Genomic DNA, 21460 nt, shown 5'->3' on the forward strand with positions numbered 1-21460 from the left:
ATTACTTGCCAGGATTGGAAAACACACTGGCAGACAATCTAAGCAGAAAAATGACAGATCCACACGAATGGAAGTTACATCCTCAGGTGTTTGCATAAATAATCCAAGCATGGGGGAGGCCAGACATAGATCTTTTTGCCTCCCACAGGAATCATCAATTGGAAAAGTTTTGTTCAAAGACTTTTCACCCAAAGGCCTGGAGAGTGGACGCCCTTTCATTCAGTTGGACAGCATGGGCAGTTTACGCATTCCCACCTCTGCCTCTTCTGCCCAAGGTGCTTTTGAAAGCAAGAACAGACAAACCGAAGATGATACTGATTGCTCCAGATTGGCCAAGGCAACACTGGTACCCACTCCCGAGGAGCCTAGCACATACTCCTCCATGGTCCCTGCCTCTAATGCCTCTTCTGCTGACTCAGCACAGCTACAAAACTCTTCAGTCAGCTGAAAACACTCAATCTCACTGCATGGAAAATTCCTTAACACCACAACAGAACCTACTCTCCAAGGAGGTACAGGATGTTATTTTGGAGGCCAGAAGGCCAGCTACAAGAAAAGCTTACTCCGCAAAATGGAAGCGGTTTTGCTCTTGGAATGAGAAAAAAGGCCAGGACCATAGAAAACTGAACTTGCCTCAGGTATTACAGTACCTAGCGGAGCTATTGAACAATGGACTTTCTTTTTCTTCCATAAAAATCCATGCCTCAGCCATCTCTGCAGAATTCAACACTGATCCTCCTCTATTTTCTCACCCACTCTTACGGCAGTTCCTCAGAGGGGCTAAGAATATAAGACCACCAAGGAAACCACCAATACCAGCCTGGGATCTTAATTACATACTAGAAAAATTAACATTGCCTCCTTTTGAACCAGCTGCCTCAACAGATTTGCAATATTTGTCCTGGAAGACAGCCTTCCTTCTGGCCATCACTTCATCTCGTAGGGTTTCTGAACTTCAGGCCCTCATGGCGGTGCAGCCCTTTCTCATTTTCCATCAGGACAGGGTTTCTCTCCGTACCAACCCATCATTTATGCCTAAAGTGGTATCCAGGGTAGCTTTAAATCAAGCCATACACCTACCCACCTTTTACCCCAATCCTCAAAACAAAGGGGAAAGGCTGCTACACTCCATAGACATCCATAGGCAGCTTCGTTATTATTTGGACAGAACAAAGTCCTTCAGGAAGTCAGAACAACTCTGTGTCCTATGCTATAGGGGCTCAAGGGAAGCCAGTTACAAAACAGACTATTTCAAAGTGGATAGGCCACTGCATACGGTTTTGTTACTCCTATCATGGAAAATCTGTTCCTGCAGGTATCAGATCACACTCCACCAGGGCCACAGCTACCTCTACAGCCTTCCTCAGAGGAGTTCCTACCAAAGATATTTTGGAGGCAGCCACTTGGAGTTCTGTACATACCTTCACAAAACACTACCATCTGCCTTTATATTCCAGAACAAGAGCAGGTTTTGCCACTGCTGTTTTGCAGGGCATTCTGGCTCAACCCAGTTCCTCCTAGTACCTACCACCCAGTACATAGCTTTGGGATTCTACCCATCTGTGATTACTGCAGCTGTATGCACGATGAACATAGTACAGTTTTGTACCTACCATAAATGTAGATGTTTGAGTGCTAATGCAGCTGCAGTACAGGTTTCCCTCCCTCCTTCCCCACTTGTTAAAGGCATGAGGCCTAGCTACCTCTTCATACTACCTGACTGGGTTATCCAGCTATGTTTTATTTGCTTGCTACCACTGAATTTGGATTATATTGCATTGCTTGTATATGTATATAAGCACTATTTAGGTATTGCCTTCCTTCTGGGGGCACCTGACATCTGGGGCAAGAAAGACTGAAGAACATGGCGTCGGCTGTGTCTTATATACTCTGGCCTCACTGACGTCAGAAGAGAAAGCGACGGCAACCGACGCCGGACCAAGACTTTGGAATTCGGCCGACCGAGGGACCGCCTGACGGCAGAGAACCCATCTGTGATTACTGCAGCTGTATTAGCACTCGAACATCTACATTTATGGTAAGTACAAAACTGTACTTTCTCAGGAAGGCCGAGTTGGGTTCCTGGGTTTGGGAGGGTGGTCTGTAGCAGTCTATAAACTGGAAGGCAGTTTTACCCACTGTTAATTGCACATGGATAGTCTCTGATGCTTCGTGCTGTGCCACCAACCTGGAGGTGTGGGTATCTTTGACGAATATTGATACTCCCCTTCCTTTTGTGGTTCGGTCCAAGTTTTGGGGCCGAAAAGCATGGTATGAGGTATAACCTGGTAGTGCTGGGGTGCTCTCGGGAGCCTTGAACCAGGTTTCTGTTACTGCACAGATATCGATGTTCTCCATGCTAAGGAGAGTTTCGAGTGCGTGCATCTTGAGGTTTAGACTTCTGGTGTTGAGTAGCATTACTGTTTCTTATCCCTTGTGATACCTATGGAGGTGGGTTTGTCTTTTGAGCCTTGCCTAAAAAAGGCACTATGGGGGTAGCAAGAGCCTTTGCCAATATCCGAAAGCCCAGGGGTGACAGGTGCAAGCCGTCCCTAGCGAAGCATCGTGGCTTGCCGAGCATGTCATCCCAGGCTGACCGGCATTGGATCCTCTTTGAATGACACCAATGCTTACGCCATTTGTTGAAATTGATCATCTTGTCTTCATATTGTGGCATCATTCTTGGTTGAGGGTAAGATGCTACTCAAGGTCAGGGTCATACTGGCCTGGGCTACATGCTCAGAGAGCTCCTGTATGTCTCTCTTCATGTAGTCCAGGGAGGTACATCGCAGGTCATTCACACCAGCATGGACAAATGACTGAGTTATATCTGTACTTGCCTTGGAGTGACCCGAGTGCTTGTGTTATGTGGCGGATCCTAGCGCCCGACAGGCAGCTCACCGTGACCACCTCCTTTTTCAGCCTGTTGAGCGGGACGTCAGTGTGCCTGACTATATTCACCTATTACAAGTGTATCAGGTGTGTTGTTTAGCCTTAAGGGCTGTGACTGTTAAGCACACTGGCTTTGTGAGCTGTGTTGCACGTGTTTTGTTTTGGGGTAGCGGTTGCTTGGGTGTCTGCTTTGGAGGTCTCTGCTGCTTAGGCAGATTTTTATTTAGAGCCTCCGAGTATGTTTTTGTGTGTTTGTATTTGGTTTGCTGTCTTGATAGGTCTATGTGAGACTGGAATTGTAGTGAGTGTGGTTTCCTTCTCCTCCTGACTGGTTACGCCAGTACTGAGTTGAGAGCTTAGCCTCCAGTTTGGCTATATGTTTGCATCTCTCACATGTGTTGGAATTTGTTGGGAGGAGGAGAGGGTTGTCTGTCTACGAGGCAGTTGTAACATTGCCTCAAGATTCCCAGATTCACCAGCTGGACCGGAGAGGAGATTGACAACTGACCTTTGGACATGCTATAATAGTATTGGGAATTCCTTTATAATTGAAAAAAAGGGCCAATGGGGAACAAGGTACTCAAGGGGAGTTTGTGAGGGTGTAGTGCTTTTAATTTTTTTAGTGCTGACTTACATAATTGCTTTAGTGAGCAAGTGCCAGGTAACTTAAATGCAATGTGTTACAGGTAACTTAAATGCAAAAACAACAAACAGTAACTTTCTTTCAAGTGAAACAAGGAAATAAGTACAGTAAGCAATGCAGATATCACTAGGGATCCACAGAAGCACTGAAAAGCCGCGTTTTAGGTGGAATTAGCTTTTCGGGGAAATAACAAGCAAACAAACAACAAGCAAACAAACAAAGCTAGATTCAGCAGGCCTGGATCTAGTCTATGCTACAGCAAACAAGGTGTACCAAATACAGTAAGAAGTAGTTCAAATATGCAGGCACTATAAGCCTTTAACCAGAAATTCCCAGCTCAGAAGGGCAGATTCCAGCCTCTCCTCCCACAAGAGTGCAGACCACAAACCCTCTTAATGTAAAATAACTGGCCTGAAGCCCAAGTGCTTAAACCAGAACTAATACACTTTTAGAATAACAGACACTGAGCCCTCAATCAGCATTTCCCAACTTAGAAGGATGTAAGCTACCTGTCCTGCCACCACAGTGCAGGCCACAAACCTTCCTAATGTAAAACAACTGGTCTGAAGCCCAAGTGCTTAATCCAAAAGACTTAGAATGATAGCTACACTTTAATCAAGTTACTACCAAGCAGTAATAAATACAATTGAATACTTTAAAGAATGCCTGGATCAGTGCTCAAGTTATACAAACAAAGCTAGATTCAGCAGGCCTGGATCTAGTCTATGCTACAGCAAACAAGGTGTACCAATTTCAGTAAGAAGCAGTTCAAATATGCAGGCACTATAAGCCTTTAACCAGAAATGAGGATAGTATCCTCAAGATCAGTGAATCCATATACTCTGAACAGCAGGATATCACCAATATCTTTGCAAGTAACTCTGCCTTCTATTTCAGTAAGCCATTATACAGAGTATCCATTCCACAGCACCCATATTCTTAACCTCTGTATGTCAGCTTGAGGTGGAAATGCCCATTCATCAAGTGCAATTTCCCTGGCTGCTTTATCAAATCCACTGCACCCCTTACTGAAGAGAACTGCCATTGGTGGCTCCATGCCTAAATATTACAGCAGGCAACAGTAGCTCCTACCTAAATGGTGGATCCTTGTCTATTTCAGGAAACTTCAGGCCTTACTAGAGTCTTCAACAGGGTTATGAAGAGGTACTTGAACTAATTCAGAAGATTATTGGTAACTTACTGCTCCTGGATATGCATCATTTTGGGTTTATTAAAGCTAAGTCATGCATAATAAAACTGGTCATTTTATTCGTGGAAGTTTCAGCTGTCCTGTGCTGTAAATGAGGAATTGTCAGTGCATGCAGCCTTACTTGTATCCTCTCTGAGTTTACTTATGATCTCCATATTTGGGACAGTACGGAATAATCAGAGATTTTACTTTGTGGCTTGCAGAAATTATGGATTGGCAGGGATGTACATGCCCTTCCTGGGTGGGATGGTGTTCACTGTTGATCCTAAGAGGAGGCATGGTCCAAAGAGGGGGATTGCCCTTGGACTTTAGTCAGTGAGCGCAGGGTGTGGGCAAGGAAAGTGGGTAGGGCTTATAAGGATCCCCCTCCCCCAACAGAAACAGACTGTCAAGCCTCCAGGACTCCTTTAGGATCCAGAAATACTGGAGTCAATCCAGAGAGGTAGAAGATTAACTGGTAAACATAGCATGTATGTGAGGAGCTGGGCTGATGGGTTGAAGTGTAGGGGAACCAGAAAAAAAAAGTTGGTACTTCATGATGTGTTGGCTAGCCAAGTGACTTTGTTGAACTCTTGTAAACAACTGTCAATGACCTAGTGTAACCAGCAGAAGTCACCAGAGGAGTGCTGCAATATTTCTTAAGGGTTCTCTGCATTTCTATCCTTTCCTCAGCTGACTGTCCACTGCCACCAGGTCCTCTCCTTTTTCACCATGTTTACTGTGCTCAACCTGATCTCACCTGCCATGGATGTGGGAGATGGAGGACACTGTTACAGAGTGGTACTGTTACTGCTAAGTGTACCCTAACATCCATCGCCCCACTGCAGCTTTGCAAGCCCTGTAGTAGCTGCATTTGGAAGGTGCATGAGCAACTTTCGAACTAAGAGGTGTACTGCTCACAGTAATGAGCTTGCCATGCTCTTAATGCTGTTGGTGCATGAGCACCCTCCCAACCAAGAGGTGTACCGCTTGCAGCATGGAGCTTGCCATGCTCTTAATGTTAGTATTGCATGAGCACCGTCTCATTCAAGAGGTGTACTGCTTGCAGTATGGAGCTTGCCATGGTCTTAATGTTGCTGTTGCAGTAAGCCTAGGCGGGTCTATATTAGATGAATGAAAGATCATCTTAGCGAACGCTCACATGAGCGAATATTGTGGAACTCGAAACTGCAGTTGAGATTGTGGTACAATGAGGATGGGAATATTTGCCCTTTCCTCACTGTAGTGCGATCTCAGAGTTGGAATATATATTTAGCGGGTGGGGTGGGGGGTGCAGCCCCCCACAATTGCAGTTTCAAGTACCTGGATATTTGCTCATCTGAGCGTTCGCTAAGATGAACTTTCGTTCATCTAATATAGACCCTCCTAGGCAGCCCTCCTCCTCCAGGTTGGATGAGCCAATGTCTGCACTCACTGCTGTCCTCCCTCTCCCAAACCCTTTCAGCATACATACTGCTAGTAGAACACAGGTAGTTTGGGGTGCTGTAAGGGCTTTATTCCTCTGTGCCATGGTGCTGGATTTGTTTCTGTGCATTTTAACATTTTTATTCTCCAATTCTGGGTTAGCACAACTCTTACTGGGTAGCTGCATTTGCCAATAAGAGTATGTTATCCTTTCTCTCACAGATATGACTTTGTTGTGGTTGGTGTTGAATATAACCCAGATGTTCTTAGTGTTTCACTGTTGCAGTCATCACAATTGGGTTATCTGCCTGCAGGTAGCCCTCAGTTGGCCTGAATACCAGAGTCTTGGGATTTCTGCGTTGGATGCTGTCACTTCTTCCATGACGTCAGGTCATCAGGGGTATAAAACAGGCAGCCAACGCCATTACATCAGTCTTTCTTGCCGAGAAGGAGCCCGAAGCAGTAGCAGTTTACAAGTGCCAGTTGGCCACTAGCTGAAATTTTCGTTTTTCCAGTTTCAAACCTGAAGTTTTCTAAAGCTAAGTACCCCGTTGGGGATTCTTTTTTCTTGCTCAAACTGATGTCAGAAAAAGTTAACAATAGTCTTGACTGTGAAAAGCAAATACCTCCGAGATTTTCATTCTTATTGCGTCACCTGTTTAGGCCCAGACCACAACGTCCCTCACTGTCAGTTTTGTGCCTTAATACCTGAACCATTCGTCTAGCTATTTTTATCACTAAATTCTTTTGCTCTCATTCTCTGTATTCTGAAACTGCTTCGATAAGTCATCCAACTACTGACCTTCCGAAAAAGCATAATGATAGACCGCATAGGTCCAAAACTGCTGATGACGCTTCCGTTAAGCTAGTCGCCATTCCACCAATATTCAGTGAGGCACCTTTGCAGCCCCTGATGCCCGCTTCTACAGATTCGCAGGCCTCTGCTGAGACCCATTCAGAGTCCGGTATGGCGCAAGATGCTTCTCCACTATGGAGTCTGTGGATGTCTCTACCTTGGATGGGTCCGGAGCTGCTGTGCAGGCGCCGGCTTCTGAGGGTGTATTCTGACCTACCAATGTTCGCATTAAACCAACAAAGTCATTTTCAGCTAAAACTACCGAGATTCTCCGGCCCAGAGCACGGACTACGCCTAGAAAACTGATGACCAACGCGCATGCTTAAGCTACAAAAACAAATTCTTAGAAAGGCTGGAAGACCTTATCACCCTAATGAGGGGAAGCCAGCCTTCCCCTGCTAAGAGACAAAAGATGGAGTTTTTCTGATTCTGCAGGCTAGGAATCTGATTACTCCGACCCTTCTGATTACCAGGACATACCCTTATCAACCTTTGAGGATTCAGATGCAGAGGAATCCATTCCTACTGCCTCCACTCCAGAAGATTTTTTCTTTTGGTGAAACCTTGCAAGAACATTTCCGCTGGGAATGTCAGGACTATCCTCAGTCCAAAAAGAGACTCAGAATTTTTACAGTTGCCTCAGCACAGGCCTCTAGCTATATACCCCCTGTCCTGGATGTTGTAGATGTCTTCACGGAATCCAGTCTTACTCCAGACACTTTACCACTGGCCCCTAGAAAACCTGACTGGTACTGCAGAGTACCTGATTCTCACAAATTTCTCTCTAAGAATCCTACTGTGGATCCAGAGACCATTTCCCAGGGACCTAAAGGTATTAAGGCTACTACAGCCAAAAACCATACTCCTTCAGATAGGGATTCCAGAGCTTTAGATAGATGGGGTAAGAAGGTATGCATCTCTGCAACTCTTTCCATTCTGGCATTGAATTGCCAGTTTCACATGTTGAAGTACCAGCAACATATTATGGAACTAATTAAACAAAAAATGGTGTTATTTCCAGATTGTGCAGAAAATAAAGATTTACAAGAGTTAATGCATTCTGCAAACCAAGTTAGTAAGCATACGTTGAAGTGTGGCTTTGATGCCCTAGAAGCATCTTGCAGGGCTGCAGTCACTGGGTCTGTACTGAGAAGGCATGCTTGGCTGAAGGAACAAACCTTGCCAGACCATTTTGGATCAAAATTATTAGACGCTCCTTTAAATCAGGACCGTTTGTTTGGCACCAAATCAGAGTTTCTTAAAAAGATGGAAGAAAAAGCTGAATGTTTGCAAACTGTTAAAGAATTCTTACAAGTGCAGCCACCTAGATTCATTAGGCATTGGCCTTCCAAAAACTGGTCCTTTCCAGCCTCTTCCAGGCTTTCTCAGTCCAAAAACAGGGGAATCAGACCACCAAAACTACAGTCCCAGAGTATGCAGAGATCTAAACAATGGACTGTTCCTACCTCAAACACAGTGAGTGGTAAGCCACCCCCTTATGGGTAAAGTTCACAATGACTTTCCAATTATCTTGCCCAGCCCTGCCCAATTACTTGTGCCCCTTGGAGGAAAACTTGCCCTTCATGCAAAAAACTGAATGTCCATTACTCGGGACCAATGGGTTCTAAACATTGTATCCCAGGGGTATGGATTCTACTTCCATACACTGCCAACCCCTAGCGGGTTTCCAGAGCTTCCTCCAAACCAGTGGGCAGAGGCTCAAAAGCAAGTACTTTCCCTGCTCAATATCCGGGCCATTTAACCTGTTCCAGTAGAACAAAGGGGGTCAGGGTTTCTACTCCAGACTGTTCCTGGTGCCCAGAAAAGAGGGCTCTTGGCACCCTATCCTTGATCTATCAATTCTCAACACTTTCGGGTGGTCCCAAACGTCAAAATGCTTACCGTGCAACAGCTTCTCCCTATGCTAGCCAAGGATGCCTGATTAGTCACCCTAGACTTAAAAGAAGCTTATCTGCACATCCCCATAAGGGAGTCTTGCAGGAAATATTTACGCGTCAGGGCAGGCTCTATGCACTGTCAGTTCTCTATACTTCCCTTTGGCTTATCTACCGCGCCCAGAGTATTCACAAAGTGCCTGACTGCAGGCAGAGAAATATCCACATTTTCCCATATTGCCTGATTCAGGCAGACAATTAGGAATTGCTTCTTCAGCAGCTGGCATTTGTAAAACGACTCCTATCTTCATTGGGGTACACCATCAATGAAAAGAAATCACAACTGGTGCCCAGTCAGAAAAATTGTATTCCTGGGAGCAAGCTTGAACACAACTTCCCAGATGGCATTTCTCACTCCAGAAAAACGGGTCTATTTGAACAACTACTTCAGACAAACGGCCACCAAATCCCAGCTATCTGCAAAGAAAATACTGCAAGCCCAAGGGTTCATGGCCTCATGCATTCTGCTAATTCCATATGCAAGACTGCATATGAGGATACTTCAGTGGTACTTAAGTCTTTGGTGCCAATATTCTCAGGACCTGGAAACAGTCATTCCTGTCATACCTTGTCTAAGGGCAGAGTTTGTTTGGTCAGCAGAAGCATGCAACCACAAGGGACTGCCTTTCACTCAACCCCTCGCCGTCCAAATCCTGACTACAGAAGCATCAGACTATGCATGGGGGGCCTCACATTGCAGGCAAATGCATTCAGGGCAAGTGGAGCCCATGACAAATCCTCCTGCACATCAATCTAAAAGAGATGTTAGCTGTACAGTATGCTCTGACAGCCTTCAAATACCTAATTGTTCCAGGACAGCTGCTGATAAAAACAGACACCACCCCAGTTATGTGGTACATAAACAAGCAGGGGGGAACCCAGTCTTACCTGATGTTCATCGTGTTTCACTGCTGCAGTCATTACACTTGGGTTATCCTGCCGTCAGGCGGTCTCGCAGTCAGCCAGAGTTCCAAAGTCTTGGTCTGGCGTCGGTTGCTGTCACTTCTTCCCTGATGTCAGTGCGCCAGGGGTATATAAGATGCAGCCGACGCCATCTTCAGTCTTTCTTGCCGCTCGGTGCCCGAAGCAAAAGCAGTTCACAAGTGCCGGTCGGCCGACTCCGGTTCTGAAATTCGAATTCGAAAATCTCAGAAGTCTTCAATAAAGCTAAGTACCCCGTTGGGGAAACTTTTTTTCTTGTCTCAGACCGATGTCAGTAAAAGTTAATAATTGCATTTCTTGTGGGAAGCAAATCAGAGCCACAGGCCACCTCCAACTCCCACGTGGAGATTACTAGGCCTCTGGAAACTCAAGGTATTGGGCCTACGGAAATTAACCCCTCAGATGGGTCCGGAGCCGTTGAGCAGGCATTGGCTTCTGAGGGTGTTTTCAGACCTTCACAGCTTACCATCAAAACAACAACCAAGTCTAAAACTCCATTAAAGACAAAGAAACAAGTACAGCATTCACCTGGACAGGCCTCAATGCCTGAAAAACAGATGCTTAAAATGGCTGAAGACCTAATTACTCTGATCAGGGGTTCCCATCCCCCTCCTGATAAAAGGCCTAGGCAGGATACAGACTATGATTCCTCTGACAAGGTTTCCATATCTTCTGATTCCTCTTCAGACCAGGGATACTCTTTACCCCCCTATGAGGACTCTGATGCTAAAGAATCAACCCCTTCAGCCTCTCCTCCTGAGGATTACTCTTTTGGGGAAACTTTACATACCATGAGGGAGCATTTCCATTGGGAGAGCCAGGATTATTCAGAATCCAAGAAAAGGCTCAGAGATTTTCTTTTATTGCCTCAGCACAGGCCCCTTGCTATTCCACCTGTGCTAGATATTGTGGATGATGTGTTCTCTGAATCCAATTTAACCCCTGACTCTTTGCCCCCTGCACCAGTCAAGCCACAATTTTCTTTATAAAAACCCTGCTGCTGACCCAGAAACTATTTCCCAGGGTCCTAAAGGGGTAAAGGCTTCCACTGCTAAAAATCCAGTTCCCTCTGACAGGGATTCTAGAGCATTAGATAGATGGGGGAAGAAAGTTTACACTTCTGCAACTTTAGCAGTAAGGGCTTTAAACTGCCAGTTCCACATGCTTAAATACCAACAATATTTAATGTCTCTGTTAAAACAGAAAATGCTTTCAAGCTCAGAAAGTCCTGACTGTAAGGAAATGCAGGATTTATTGCATGCAGTTGAACAAGTGGGAAAACATACTCTGCAATGTGGTTTTGATTAATTAGAGGCTTCTTGTAGAGCTGCAGTTACAGGATCTGTGATTCAAAGGCATGCTTGGTTAAAAGCATGCTTGGTTAAAAGAACAGTTTACCTGATCATGTTAAGGCAAAATTATTGGATGCTCCACTACAGCATGTTATCTTGTTGGGTGTTAAGGCAGAAGAGGTATTAAAGAAAATGGAGGATAAGGCAAACTCTATGCAAACAGTGAAGGATTTCTTACAGGTACAGCCACCTCGATTTAGCAGAAATTGGCCTTCTAAAAATTGGTCCTTTCCAGTTTTAGACCACAAAGAGGCAGATAGACGCCCAAGAGGCAGATCTCAGCCCAAAGGCTTTTACAGACCACGACAGTGGGGTGCTTCTACCCCAAAAGGAGGAGAAGACGAGTCACAACCTTCTAGGAAACAGTCCCAATGACGTCCCACTTCAAATGCCAAGCACTTACCTTTTGGCAGCTCCCTTAGGGGGAAAACTAGCACTTTTTCACAAAATTGGCATATAATCACCCAAGACAAATGGGTTCTGAATATTGTGTCTCAAGGTTACAGGTTCCACTTTCACTCTCTACCAAGGCCAAAAGGAATGCCAGACCTGCCACCAAACCAATGGGCAGAGGCACAAAAACAAATTACAGCCCTCATGGACAAGAGAGCGATTCAGAAAGTGCCACAACAGGAACAAGGACAAGCATTTTATTCAAGACTTTTTTCTTGGTCCCAAGAAAGGACAAATCCTGGAGACCCATACTGGACCTATCTACTCTAAATACTTAGGTTGTTCCGAAATTCAAAATGTTGACACTACAGCAACTTCTTCCCATGCTGGGCAAGAAGGCTTGGCTTGTTGCGCTGGACTTCAAAGAGGCATACCTGCATGTCCCAATCAGACAAAATTGCAGAAGATACCTCAGATTCATAGCTGGCACAATGCATTACCAATTCTCTGCACTGCCCTTAGGCTTATCTACTGCGCCCAGCGTCTTCACAAAATGCCCGGCACCAATATTCTGCAGACAAAAAGGTATTCAGATATATCCCTACTTGGGCAACTGTCTTATTCAAGCAGAGAGCAAGGACATAAAGCATCTGGCATTTGTAAAAAGATTGCTAATTTGCCTAGAGTACACAGTAAACGAAAATAAGTCAGAACTAGTGCCCTTACAAGAGATAATATTCCTGGGTGCCAGCTTAAATACAACGGCCCAGATGGCTTATCTCACGCCAGACAAGCAAAGACAACGGACTCAGTACTTTCAAGTGATGGCAACAAAAACCCAACTCCCTGCAAGAAAAATTCTGCAGGCCTTGGGGTTCATGGCGTCCTGCACACTACTAATACCATATGCCAGACTGCATATGAGGAAATTGCAATGGTACCTAAAAAGTGTTTAGACTCAACACTGTCACAGTTTGGAAACAGTAATACCATGTATTCCTTGCCTACAACACGAGTTTCTATGGTGGGCACAGGCATGTCACCACAACAAGGGACAGCCTTTCACTTTACCCACAGCCAGGCAGACACTAACAACAGATGCTTCAGATTACGCCTGGGGAGCACACATGGCAGGAAAATGTATTCAGGGCAAGTGGGCCGCAGACCAAATGCATCTTCACATCAGTCAAAAAGAGATGCTAGCTGTACAAAATGCCCTGACAGCTTTCAAGGACCTTCTGCATCCAGGACAACTATTACTAAAGACAGACAACACCACAGTTATGTGGTACTTAAACAAGCAAGGGGGCACTCCTTCCTACCCCCTCTGCAGACAAGCCATGACTTTGTGGAACATAGCACTGATCTTCCAAGTTCATCTGCAAGCACAATTCCTGCCAGGAAAGAAAAATACTCTGGCAGACGACTTAAGCAGAAACATCATGGATCCTCACGAATGGAAATTAAATCCACAAGTATTCAGCATGATAACACAAAAATGGGGGTGCCCAGACCTAGATCTTTTTGCATCCCCTCTGAACTGCCAACTACAGAAATTCTGCACAAGCACTTACCACACACAAGCATGGAAAGTGGATGCTCTCTCGTTCAGCTGGAAAACCCTAAAAGTTTATGCCTTCCCACCACTGCCTCTCCTTTCAAAGGTACTCCAAAAAGCCAGACAAGAAAGGCCAAAAATGATCCTGATTGCTCCAGACTGGCCACTCCAGCACTGGTACCCAATCTTAAAGAACTTGGCTCAAGGCCCAGCATGGATTTTACCTCAAATTCCTCAACTTCTGACTCAGCAAAACAATCAGATCCTGCACAGCCAGCTCAAAACGTTAAACCTGGCTGCATGGCATATTACTTAGTCAGCCAACACCTCTTTCTAAAGCTGTTATGGATGTCATTTCGGAGGCCAGGAGGCCCAGCACCAGGAAATCCTATTCAGAAAAGTGGAAGAGATTCTGCGCCGGGAACCAGGCTCAAGGCTTTGACCCTCTTGTTCCAAATATTCCTCAGATATTATAATACTTAACTGAGATGCTGAACATAGGCCTATCCTTTTCATCCATTAAGATCCACGCTTCTGCCATCTCAGCTCATTACAACACGGATCCGCCTATTTTCTCTCATTCATTATTAAAACAGTACCTCAGAGGGGCTAAAAACATAAGACCGCCCCGGAGAGCACCAACTTGGGACCTCAACTGTGTCTTGGAAAAACTAACTTTACCTCCTTTTGAGCCAGCCAATTCAGCAGAATTAAATATTTGTCATGGAAAACTGCTCTGCTTCTGGCAATAACCTCAGCACGCACGAAGAGTCTCAGAGTTGCAGGCACTAATGGCAGTGGAACCTTTCATCATTTTCCATCAGGATAGGGTCTCCTTAAAAACAAACCCTACATTTATGCCAAAGGTGGTATCCAGTGTGGCTTTTAACCAAGCTATTCACTTGCCAACATTTTATCCAAATCCCCAGAATAAAAGGGGAGAGACTTATGCACTCATTGGACATACACAGGCAAGTTACACTTCTACTTGGACAAAACAAAAGTTTTCAGGAAAACTGAGCAATTGTTTGTAGCATATGCTGCAGGATCACAGGGAAAGGCCATTTCAAAGCAAACCATTTCAAAGTGGATAGGACACGTGTCCGTTTCTGCTACACACAACATGGAAAAACTGTACCTAGCAATATTAGATCACATTCCACCAGGGCAACAGCCACTTCAACTGCCTACCTTAGAGGAGTACCTACCAAGGACATTTTGGAAGCTGCAACGTGGGAGTTCAGTGCACACCTTTACCAAGCATTACCACTTGCCTCTTTACTCTAAATCCAGAGCTGGCTTTGCCACTGCAGTTCTGCAGGGCCTCATAGCCACTCCAAATTCTTTATAGACCCAGCCACCCTACCTCAGCTTTGGGATTCTACCCAAGTGTAATGACTGCAGCAGTGAAACACGATGAACATAGTACAGATGTTCATTGTGTTACACTGCTGCAGTCATTACACTTGGGTTATCCTGCCATCAGGCTGTCCCGTAGACTGCCAGAGTTCCAAAGTCTGGGTCTGGCGTCGGTTGCTGTCGCTTCTTCTCTGTCGTCAATGCGCCAGGGGTATACAAGATGCATCCGGCGCCATTTTCTTCCGTCTTTCTTGCCGCGCGGTTCCCGAAGCAGAAGCAGTTCGCAAGTGCCGGTCGGCCGACTCCTGAGATTTTCGAAGTCGAATTTCAGATCCGAAGTCTTCAATAAAGCTAACCGTTGGGGAAACTTTTTTCTTGCCTCAGACCGATGTCAGAAAAAGTTAATAATTGTATTTATTGTGGGAAGCAAATACCTCATAAGGACTTCCACTCTTCCCTGTATTCCATGCCTAGGCCTTGATCACGACGTCACTAGTTGTCTGTTTTGTGCTAGATTTGATTTAACAAACGCACTATAAAAAGACGTTTTGATTTTGCTTTGCACTACTTTGGCCAAAGGTTCAATTATACTATGCCTTCGGATCAACCGACGACCTCAATACCGAAAAAACGCAAAGACAAGGATAAAGACAGGCATCCGAGGTCCAAAACCGATGACTAAACCTCTTCTAGGCCAGTCGCCGGTTCTCAGTGAGGCGCTTTTGCAGTCCCTGACACCCGCTACCTCAGAGCCACAGGCCGCTTCCAACTCCCACGTGGGGACATCCAGGCCTCTGGAAACTCAAGGTATTGGGCCTACGGAAACTAAACCCTCAGATGGGTCTGGAGCCGCTGAGCAGGCATCGGCTTCTGAGGGTGTTTTCAGACCTTCACAACTTACCATTAAAACAGCCAAGACAAAGGTACCATTAAAGACAAAGAAACAAGTACAGCATTCTCCTGGACAGTCCTCCATGCCTAAGACCTCATTACTCTAATCTGGGGTTCCCACCCCCCTCCTGAGAAAAGGCCTAGGCAGGGTACAGACTGATTCCTCTGATCAGGTTTCCATTTCCTCTGATTCCTCTTCAGACCAGGGATATTCTCTACCCCCCTATGAGGACTCTGATGCTGAAGAATCTATCCCTTCAGCCTCTCCTCCTGAGGATTATTCTTTTGGGGAAACTTTACAGACCATGAGGGAGCATTTCCATTGGGAAAGTCAGGATTACTCAGAATCCAAGAAAAGACTTAGGGATTTCCTTTTTATTGCCTCAGCACAGGCCCCTGGCTATTCCGCCTATGCTAGATATTGTGGATGATGTGTTCTCTGAATCCAGCCTATCTCCTGATTCTTTGCCCCCTGCTCCAGCCAAGCCGGATAGGTATTAGAGTCCCTGACTCTCAAGTTTCTTTACAAAAACCCTTCTGCTGATCCAGAAACTATTTCCCAGGGTCCAAAAGGGGTTAAGGCTACCATTGCAAAAAATCCAGTACCCTCTGACAGAGATTCCAGAGCTTTGGATAGATGGAGGAAGAAAGTATACACTTCGGCAACTTTAGCAGTAAGAGCTTTAAATTGCCAGTTTCACATGCTTAAGTACCAACAATATTTAATGGCTCCGTTAAAACAGAAAATGCTTGCAAGCTCAGAAGCTCCTGATTGTAAAGAAATGCAGGATTTATTGCATGCAGTTGAACAGGTGGGAAAACGTACTCTGCAATGTGGTTTTGATTCTTGAGGCCTCTTGTAGAGACGCAGTTACAGGTTCTGTGATTCGAAGACATGCTTGGTTAAAAGAACAGAATTTACCTGATCATGTTAAGGCAAAATTATTGGATGCTCCTTTACAGCATGATACCTTGTTTGGTGTTAAGACAGAAGAGGTGTTAAAGAAAATGGAGGATAAAGCTAAATCTATGCAAACAGTCAAGGATTTCTTACAGGTACAGCCACCTCGGTTTAGCGGAAATTGGCCAACAAAGAATTGGTCCTTTCCAGTGTCAGGCCACAGAGAGGCAGATACAGACGCCCAAGAGGCAGATCTCAACCCCAAGCCTCAAACAGACAACGACAGTGGGGCACCTCAACCCCAAAAGGAGGTGAGGACAAGTCTCAACCTTACAGGAAACAGTCACAATGACTTCCCCTTTGTACGCCAAGCACGTCCCTTTTGGACGCCCCCTTAGGGGGAAAACTAGCACTTTTTTCTCAAAACTGGCAAACAATCACCCAAGACAAATGGGTTCTGAATATTGTATCTCAAGGTTGCAGGTTCCACTTTCATACTTTACCAAGGCTAAAAGGAATGCCAGACCTGCCACAAAATCAATGGGCAGAGGCACAAAAACAAATTTCAGACCTCATGGACGTCTATTCAAAAAGTACCACAACAGGAACAAGGACAAGGATTTTACTCGAGACTCTTCCTGGTCCCCAGAAAGGACAAGGCCTGGAGGCCCATACCAGACCTTTCAATTCTGAATACTGGATATTCCGAAATTCAAAATGTTGACATTACAGCAGCTTTTACCCATGCTGGGCAAGAAGGCTTGGCTTGTTACTCTGGACCTCAGAGGCATACCTGCATGTCCCTATCTGACAGAATTGCAGAAGATACCTCAGATTCAAAGCTGGTACAATGCACTACCAATTCTCTGCACTGCCCTTTGGCTTATCTACTGCGCCCAGGGTCTTCACAAAGTGCCTGGCACCAGTAATTGCATTTTGCAGACAAAACGGAATTCAAATATATCCATACCTGGACGACTGCCTCATTCAAGCAGAGACAAAGGACATTCTTCTACAGCATCTGGCGTTTGTAAAAAGGTTGCTAATTTCTCTACGGTACACAGGAAACGAAAAGAAGTCAAAACTAGTGCCCTCACAACGGATTATATTCCTGGGTGCCAGCTTAAATACAACGGCCCAGATGGCTTACCTCACACCAGACAAACAAGTTCAACTAACTCAATATTTTCAATTACTGGCAAAAAAGTCCCATCTCCCTGCAAGAAAAATTCTGCAGGCCCTGGGACTCGTGGCATCCTGCATACTACTAATACCATATGCCAGACTGCATATGAGGAAATTACAATGGTACCTGAAAAGTGTTTGGACTCAATACTGTCACAGTCTGGAAGCAGTAATACCAATGATTCCCTGCCTACAACAGGAGTTTCGATGGTGGGCACAGGCATGTCACCTAAACAGGGGTCAGCCTTTTACCCTACCCACAGCCAGGCAGACTCTAACAGATACTTTGGATTACGCCTGGGGAGCACGCATGGCAGGAAAATGCATTCAGGGCAAGTGGATCACAGACCAGTTGCGTCTTCACATCCGTCAAAAAGAGATGTTGGCTGTTCAAAATGCCCTAACAGCTTTCAAGGACCTTCTACATCCAGGACAGTTATTACTAAAGACAGACAACGCCACAGTAATGTGGTACATAAACAAGCAAGGGGGCACTCATTCTTATCCCCTATGCAGGCAAGCCATGACCTTGTGGAACACAGCTCTAACGTATCCAGTTCAAGTGCAAGCACAATTCCTGCCAGGAAAGAAAAATTCTCTGGCAGACTATCTAAGCAGAAATATCATGGACCCTCCCGAATGGAAATTGAATCCACAAATCTTCAGCATGGTAACGCAAAAATGGGGATGCCCAGACATAGATCTTTTTGCCTCCCCACTGACTTGCCAACTACAAAATTTCTGCACAAGGACTTATCACAAACAAGCATGGAAAGTGGATGCTCTTTTGTTCAGCTGGAAAAACCTAAAAGTTTATGCCTTCCCTCCACTGCCTCTCCTTTCAAAGGTACTCCTAAAAGCCAGACAAGAAAAATCACAGATGGTCCTGATTGCTCCAGACTGGCCACCCCAGCACTGGTACCCTATCTTAAGGAACTTGGCTCCAGGCCCACCATGGATTTTGCCTCAAATTCCACACCTTCTGACTCAACAAAACAATCCGATCCTGCACGGTCAGCTCAAAACCCTAAACCTGGCCGCATGGCAGATACATTAGTCAAACAGGCAACACCTCTCTCTAAAGCGGTTATGGATGTCATTTTGGAGGCCAGGAGGCCTAGCACCAGGAAAGCTTACTCAGAAAAATGGAAGAGATTCTGCGCCTGGAACCAGGCTCAAAGCTTTGACCCTCTTGTTCCAAACATTCCTCAGATTTTACAATACTTAACTGAGATGCTGGACAGAGGCCTATCCTTCTCATCAATTAAGATCCACGCCTCTGCCATTTCAGCATATTACAACACGGATCCTCCTTTATTCTCTCATCCCTTGCTAAAGCAGTACCTCAGAGGGGCTAAAAACATAAAACCGCCCCGGAGAGCACCAACACCAACTTGGGACCTCAATTTAGTTTTGGAAAAACTGACCCTACCACCTTTTTGAGCCAGCCAATACAGCCGATCTAAAATTTTTATCATGGAAAACAGCTCTGCTCCTGGCAGTAACTTCAGCACGAAGAGTCTCAGAGCTACAGGCATTAATGGCAGTGGAACCTTTTATAATTTTTCATCAGGACAGGGTATCTTTAAGGACAAACACTACCTTTATGCCAAAGGTGGTATCTAGTGTGGCTCTTAACCACACCATCCATTTGCCAACTTTTTTATCCAAACCCCCAGAATAAAGGGGAGAAACTTCTGCATTCTTTGGACATACACAGGCAGCTACGCTTCTACTTGGACAAAACAAAAGCTTTCAGGAAAACTGAGCAACTGTTTGTAGCATATGCTGCAGGATCACAGGGCAAGGCTATCTCAAAGCAGGATATATCCAAATGGATAGGACACTGTATTCGGTACTGCTAGACACAGCATGGAAAATCAGTCCCAAATAACATTAGGCCACATTCCACCAGGGCAACAGCCACTTAAACAGCCTTTCTCAGAGGAGTACTACCTACCAAGGAAATTTTGGAGGCTGCAACTTGGAGATGTTCGTGTTACCCTGCTGCAGTCATCACTCTTGGGTTATCCTGTCGTCAGACGGTCCCTCAGTCGGCCGGAATTCCAAAGTCTTGGTCCGTCGTCGGTTGCTGTCGCTTCTTCCCTGACGTCAGTGTGCCAGGGGTATATGTAATGCATCTGACGCCATTTTCTTCAGTCTTTCTTGCCGCGCGGTGGCCGAAGCAGAAACCGTTCGCAAGTGCCGGTCAGCCGACTCCTGAGTTTTTCGAAGTCTAATTTCAGATCTGAAGTCTTCAATAAAGTTAAGTGCCCCATTGGGGAAACTTTTCTTGCCTCAGACCGATGTCAGAAAAAGTTAACAATTGTATTTCTTGTGGGAAGCAAATACCTCATAAGGATTTTCATTCTTACTGCATACCTTGCCTAGGCCCAGACCACGACGTCACTGGTTGTCGTTTTTGTGCTAGGTTTAATAAGCGTACTATAAAAAGATGCTTTGATTTCGCACAACACTACTTCGGTAGAAAATTTAACTACACAATGCCGTCGGAGCAACAGACTACCGGCGTGCACAAAAAACGCAAGGATAAGGACAGGCAGCCTAGACCCAAGCCAGACTCCGAGGCCTCTGCTGGACCGCTCTCCAGTTCACTGGTCTTCAGGACGCAGCCCCTGACTACCGCAGATTTGGAACCCGGGACCGCTTCGGAACCTTTAGCGGAGAGTGCTAGGCCGATGCAGCCATTTTGTTTAGCCCCTACCGACGACACTGCAGAAAGAAATGGTGCTGCAGAAACACCTTCGGTTTCTGAAGGCATCTTCAGACCGATGACGCTCACCATAAAAATGTATCGTAAGCTTAAGACTCCTATTAAACCTAAAAGGACTGCACTTCAGTCTCCAGTTCAAGGCCCCATGCCTAAGAAACAGATGTTAAAATGGCTGAAGACTTGATGTCTTTAATCAGGGGTTCCCAACCCCCACCCGACAAAAGGCCTAGACAAGAGGACTATTATGCCTCCTCTGATCAGGTGTCTGTTTCCTCAGGCTCCTCTGAGGACCAAGATTACTCCTTTCCCCCTTATGCAGATTCTGATGCTGAGGATTCCATTCCCTCAGCTTCTCCCCCTGAAGACTACTCCTTTGGGGAAACTTTACACACTGAGGAACATTTTCATTGGGAAGGTCAGGACTACTCTGACTCAAAGAAAAGGCTCAGAGAGTTTCTTTTACTCCCCCAGCACAGACCACTTGCCATCCCCCCAGTTTTAGACATTGTGGATGATGTTTGCGTAGAATCTAGTTTGAACCCAGATTCTCTGCCCTTCTGCTCCAGCCAAACCAGACAGATACTATAGAGTGCCTGATTCCCACACATTCCTTTATAAAAGCCCTTTTGCTGATCCAGAGACAATCTCCCAGGGTCCCAAAGAGGCTAAGGCTTCTATGGCAAAAAATCCTGTACTCTCTGAGAGGGATTCCAGAGCACTAGACAGGTGGGGGAAAAAGGTTTACACCTCAGCCACTCTAGCTATGAGAGCACTAAATTGCCAATTTCACATGCTAAAATATCAGCAATTTCTAATGTCTCAGTTAAAACAAAAAATGACCACACTCCCTCAACAGTCTGAATTGAAAGAAATGCAGGATCTGTTGCATGCAACTGAACAGATGGGTGAACATACTTTACAATGTGGGTTTGATTCTTTGGAGGCTTCCTGCAGAGCAGCTGTCACTGGGTCTGTTATACGTAGGCATGCTTGGTTAAAGGAACAAACTCTGCCTGATCATGTTAAAGCAAAGCTTCTAGATGCTCCCTTACAGCAGGATGTTCTATTTGGAGTTAAAGCAGAAGAAGTCTTAAAGAAAATGGAGGATAAGGCAAAATCTATGCAGACAGTCAAAGATTTTCTACAGGTACAGCCCCTCGCTTCAGCAGAAATTGGCCAACAAAA

At 45.4% G+C, this 21460-nt stretch overlaps 1 protein-coding gene across 2 annotated transcripts in view; it reads left to right on the forward strand.

Annotated features, from left to right (window-relative positions):
* The window catches only part of PSMB3 (proteasome 20S subunit beta 3), a 530078-nt gene that overhangs the window by 279490 nt on the left and 229128 nt on the right, over window positions 1-21460 (forward strand). The gene's annotated exons all lie outside the window — the stretch shown is intronic.

This window comes from Protopterus annectens, chromosome 13.part0 (assembly GCF_019279795.1).
Source record: "Protopterus annectens isolate FY-2018-M chromosome 13.part0, PAN1.0, whole genome shotgun sequence".
In the NCBI taxonomy this organism is placed as follows: domain Eukaryota; kingdom Metazoa; phylum Chordata; order Ceratodontiformes; family Protopteridae; genus Protopterus; species Protopterus annectens.